The following is a 6,021-nucleotide window of genomic DNA, read 5'->3' as shown; positions in this document are numbered from 1 at the left end:
TTTTATTTTATTATTTTATTTTATTTTATTTATTTTATTTTGTTATTTTATTTTATTTTATATTATATTTTATTTTATTTTTAATAATATGAGAAATCTGAATGTTTTAAAACCCTACTGGTTTGTACAGGAAAAGGTTAAAGACCCAAATGCTGAATAAAGCAAAAAGTGAGCAATCTTTCAGAGAAATGTAAGCAGATAAGAGGCAGAGTATGGATGTAGAAATTCCCCATATTAAAGAGGATCACCAATTCCATGGCATCAGTAGTGAAACAGGAAAACAGTTGTGTGAAGCAAAAGTGATTTTATGATTGTGATTAATGAGGACACCTAAAAGCATCCCACACCAAGATTTATGAAGAAGAAAAAAGGTGTCCATTGTGAGTACTATTTAGTCAGTATTGCTTTGGAGGTAATAACCAAAGCAATTTGATAAGAGAAATGAATATGGCTTATAGAAAAATATTCAAAATGCTTTTGAGTTAAAAAAGGGGACATCTTCCTATAGAACAGCAATGAATTTCTCAATAAAAACAAAGGGCGCTAGAAGAAAATGAAACAAAAAGTGTGTGAGACAGTTATTTCAAACTATATTCAGCCAAACCATCCATCAAGGGTGAAAAGAGAACGAAGATATTTTAGACATACAATAACTCATACTATTTTTCTCTCTTTTTTAGGAAACTATATAAGTAAACTATGTAAGAAAGAAACCAGTAAACAGAAAGCCCAGTGGAGGGTGATGGGGTGATGATGATGATATTGGTAATAGTAAGAGGGAGACTACAAAACTATTTGCTACATTTGCCTATATAGGAAATAGTATTAAATAATGTTTTAGTGAGCGTGTGGACTATTTAAGAAGGATTAGCAAAAGGTACTTCGAAAAATAAGCGAACAGAAAAATAATAGAATATTAAAATGGTGCCAAGACTCAATTTCCAATGTGTGGAGGTGGGGGTTCCCCATACAGCACCAAAGAATTCTCTAGACACCAGCTGGGTATCCCACAATTCAACTCAATTCTGATGCTATCTACCATCAGATTCCACAGGTTGAAGGCTCAGTTCTACAAGTCTGCTGTCCCTGCCCCCACCTTCAGATGCCAGTCACAAGCTCAGGTTGTCATTTCTGCTTCAGGCCTACCAGCTATAGATCAGAGGTCCCCCCCAACCCTCACCCCTCAGGTTCAACTAATACAGTTGGTTTGAGAGTGACTCACAGAATTCAGAGAAACATTTTACTTACTAGATCACCAGTTGATTACAAAAGGCTATCAGGAACATCAAGATGTAAGTGATGCATAGGGCGAGGCATGGGGAAGGGGGTACAGAGTTTCCATGCCCTCTTCCAGTAAATCACTCTCCCCAAATTTCTGAGTGTTCACCAACTTGGAAGCTTTCTGAACCCTGTCGTTTTGGGTTTTTATGGAAGTTTCATTACATAGTCATGAATAATTAAATCATTGGCCATTGGCAACTGATTCAACCTGCAGCCCTTCTCCGCCTACCTGGAGGTTGGGAGGCAGGGGTAGTACTGAGAGTTCCAACCCTCTAGTCACGGGGCTGGTTCCTCTGACAACCAGCGCCCAGCCTTAGGTTACCTAATGGCTTTCCAAAAGGAACTCATTAACACAACAAAAGACACTTTAGGGCTCTAACTGCAGGAAATTGCAAGGGTTTTAGGAGCTCTGTGCCAGGAATTGGTGGCAGACCAAATATATATTTCTTATTATAAATCACAAGATCACAATTATAATGAGATGGTGGAGGCACAGGAGGTTGCCCTGAAATACAAGTAGTATGGAGGACTGAAGCTTGGTATTAATGGACACCAAGGGGGAATCAAGTGATGGATCAAAAACAAAAACTGGGTTTCTGGTTACCACGCTCTAAGAGTTAATTCCAGTAGGCCTAGAATTGCCCTGAGATGTTTTGCTGAAGTATGAGATGTATTTGCATGGTACTGACTCAGGTCAATGAAATATAATGATTAACAGTACTGTTTTGTAACCATGGGTCCAAGGCAAGTTTCAGCATGTTTTGTGCCAACTTGTCAGCACTGTTTGTAAAGTGAGATTGATGCTTTGCATCTGATGGTTTACACCTGATAACAGCAGCAATATTGATGGTTTGCCCAAGGGTTCTACCACTGGGGTTGGTCATGTAGCAATAATATGACCAGAAAGGTGCAGGAAGCTCTGGCCAAGGCTCCATCCCGGGACCCGCGCAAAAGTTGGTGATACCTGATCCAAGTGATAAAGCAAGACCATTAAGGGAGGACAGTTGGAGCTTGCTTCCAACCTTTCCAGTCCCTTGCTGTGATGCGTATCTGGACTTTAAAGCTTTGACTTATCTATTGTCTCCTTGCAATAAATGGTAGATTTGTAAACCTTGTCATTTTGGGTCCTGTGAACCTTCCTTAACATTCTAAACTTGTTTGACTGCCATCATTAACACAACTATCGAAAAGTATACGTAATTGATAAGATTACATATACTTATAAATTACATAAACTTTTCAATTATTTATTTATATTCCTACTGTGTAGACTCTTCCAGTTAGACATCCCTTGTCTGAAGACTTGCATAGCAGCATTTAGAATGTGCACATCAGTTTTTCTAGTGATGGTAGATTAGAAAGCAAAAAGAGACTATTAAATAAAAGGACCCAAATACATTAAATTCTATATATAAGTTCTTATTTCAGTAGTTACAAGATTTTTTTTTAATGTGCAAGCATTTGATTTTAGTTATCCTTATTTCAAAGTTCTTATTTGGAGAACAGAAAGCCATTTCATTATACATTCATTCCATCTCTCCAAGGCTTCCGCAAGCTTCACCAAATTTATGTGTCAGAGCTACTCCAGGTGTATTTATTTGTAGGTTCATCATCAATCTAGCTACAATATTAAGATGAATAGCAGACTGTGAATTACCTAAGCAGATGGAGCAAAGTTCTAAAGGCCCATAGTCTGGTTCTTCCTGGTGGCTAGAGCCTTGAATTAGGCTTGCCAGCCAGTGGCAATGTCAGAGTCCAAATTTGTGTCAAATTTCCTAAGTTAATCACTTATAGGATCGAAGAGGCAAAATACATGTGACTTGTGGAAAATAATAGTTATAAAAAATTGAATAGGCACTTGAAGATATTTTCTCAAGTTTCTTAACTTTGCACTCATAGTATGGACATAAAAATCACTGGCATATCTGGCAAAGCTGAATATCCTGGCACCATCTACCAAAGAGCTTTGCCCAAAGACAAAATTCTAGGAGTCTCTTGGGTAAAGGCCAGTCATTGTTATACTCATGATACAGAAGACATCTGCAGATTTCTTTGCTTTTATGAACTTAAGGATGCTTCCCATATGAATTTGTAGCTTTTGTGTGTTGTCATTGAATTTAAATGAACATTAAGTTGCATAAACAGGAAACTATTCTAGAAGTTTTACTGTCAAGCCACATAAAAATGCTTCACAGTAGCTCTTGAGCTCTTTAATATATTCAATAACCCTGGAGTTCCACAGAGTTCTAATGGACTTTATATAAATATTACATTTCTTCATAGAGATTATTGATAAGCTGTTCAAAGTCTTTGGGAGGGGTGCTCAAAATGGAAAGTAATCAGATCTGATTGTCAATGCAAGGTAATGGGGTCAAAGAAATTACTCTCTGGCTGAAAGCCTTTGTTTACCAATGGTTCCCTACCATCTAAGTTCTTATATACAACATAAGCACTGGAATCTTTGAGATGAGGGCTGTTTGTAATGTCTGTTCAAAGCTATTCGTTGTTTGCATTAGGACAGAAATGTTGCACTTATACTATGTTCCTAAGAGGTTTCATTTTTTCCAAGAATTTTAATTTTGATAAAATCCACACAACATAAAATTTACCATCTTAACTAATTTCAACTGTATAGTTCAATGGTATTAAGTACATTCATACTGCTGTACAACCATCACCACCGTCCATCTTCAGAACTCTTTTCATCTTGTAAAAGTCTGTACTCATTAAACAGTGCTTCCAACCTTCAGATTTGGGAGACTGAATATACAAAAGGACAATGGCCAGACCATACCTGAAAACAAAGCTCTGACGCACAACCTACAGCAACCAGTCCAGGAAATCAACCAACTCTTTATCTATAGTAACCAGCCCAAAAAGCCAGCCTGTTTTCCATGAGTCACACTTATGGGAATTCAAACCACTGTCTCCATCCAATCAGGGAGGGCATACCTGAAGCCTTCCCCTTTTTCCACCATAAAGCTTTCCCGCTCCTCTCTCTGCCTGCTTTTGAGTCTTTACCAAAACTCAAGCAACAGAGGCTGACTTGTCTGCTGTAGCAATCTCTGAATAAAAGGCCTTTGAGTGTTTGCATTCGGTTGGTACTTGTTCATTTCTGTTTGAATGGGTTAAACAGCTGCTGTACAAGGTTTATAAGGACCAGCATATTTGAACTTGTTCATAAAAGTGGTCTGCAGGGTACCTTCATCTGCCACTAGGCTCAAGACAGCCCATCCACCACTAGATTATTATTTTTTAATCAAGAGATTATCTTCGAACATGCATTAGAGTTCCTCAGGGGCTTACATGTGGAAATGAGCCAGAAAAAATAAAGGGAGAGAGGGAAATAAAAAGAAAGAAGAAAATCTGTAAGAGACAGTGGAAGGAAGAGAGGGAGGGAGAGGAAGGGAGGGAAAAAGCTTTGTTGGATCTTGGATGATGTTTTTTGTAGTATAAGTATTGACAACCAGTGGGCTTTTTGAATTAGAAAACTGCCTACATTTCAGAATTTTTAGTCACAGAACATTAACTTTTAGATATAAACTCTAATATCTTCCTTGAAAAATGAAAAGTTAATATCATAATGCATACTTACTTAGGGTTTTTTCCTAGGCTGGCAAGTTACTTCAATTGTATTTTCAGTACATTAGAATTGGTAAGTTTTTCGTGTGTCACAGCTTAGAAACAGATTGTTCCTGTTTGAAAGAAGAAGAAAAAATTACAAAACCTCAAAACCAATCTACCAACTACATGGAAAATCTCCTTATTGTAATTTTCAATAAGAAAACTCTGCTTATGGTGAAATTTCAATTAGAGATTGAAATAAAACAAAATCATCCAAAACTCATTAATATAGGGATGAAAAATGGATTGCAGATAGTTCCATTCTCACTACTAGAGTATGATGATAAAAACGGATTTAGGAATTAGCGGGCTTTTTTGCAATGTTGCTTCATGATAAAAACTGTATATAACCTGTTGCATATAATGGTTTGATTTTCTTCCCTTTTAAACATTTCCCTATGAGAAAAAGGGGAAATGATGAAGTAATTGCCCATGTACAATTCTCATTTCCCCCCAAAATTAGTGACCATAATTTTGGGAGGAAATTGAGAGTAAAACATTTTTAAACTATAGCTGAAATTAAAAGAATGACAAAACCGAGTATCGATGGGGTTGTCAGCAATCATAACTCTTATTTTGTTGGTAGGGGTGTGGAAGAGTACAATCATTTCAGAAAAAAGATCTGGCGGATTGTTACAAAACTAGCCATACATCTATCTAGAACACTGTACTTCTTCTCTCAGGGATTTAGCCAAGAGAAATGAAAACATGTTCACAAGAAGATGTAAAAATTATTCACAGGACTTTTATTTATAATAGCCAAAACTGAACACACCAAGTGTCCATCAACTGGAGAACGGCTCAACTGTGGAGATTTAGTCACCTTCTTCCAGGTAGAGGGAGAGACACCCTTACAAATTGAGATTCCCTTATTACTGTAAATGTCTCTTATAAAAGGGCAACTTCTACGAGATTTTCAGAGCTTCTCCTTGGCCACTGTTTTTTTTAAAAATAAGCAGCTCAAAAGGTAGCATTAACTGTGAAGGGGTTTCACAACAAATCTCCTTATGCCAAAGTGGATATTTTGGGGGTGGCAAATTCTGCTCCCCTTCCAAAGCAACTGGTAAATTATGAAAATAAATTTCAGAAGAAAGATAATAACATTGCAAAGCTTAA

At 37.1% G+C, this 6,021-nt stretch overlaps 1 pseudogene; it reads right to left on the bottom strand.

The window, feature by feature from the left end:
- Window positions 1-2,807: 2,807 nt before the first annotated feature.
- LOC107539464 (archaemetzincin-2 pseudogene) lies at window positions 2,808-3,794 on the bottom strand (annotated as a pseudogene).
- Window positions 3,795-6,021: the final 2,227 nt, after the last annotated feature.

This window comes from Miniopterus natalensis, chromosome X (genome assembly GCF_054644295.1).
Source record: "Miniopterus natalensis isolate mMinNat1 chromosome X, mMinNat1.hap1, whole genome shotgun sequence".
In the NCBI taxonomy this organism is placed as follows: domain Eukaryota; kingdom Metazoa; phylum Chordata; class Mammalia; order Chiroptera; family Miniopteridae; genus Miniopterus; species Miniopterus natalensis.
The sequence above is the reverse complement of the archived record's forward strand: the minus strand, read 5'-3'. Positions and strand labels throughout refer to the sequence as shown.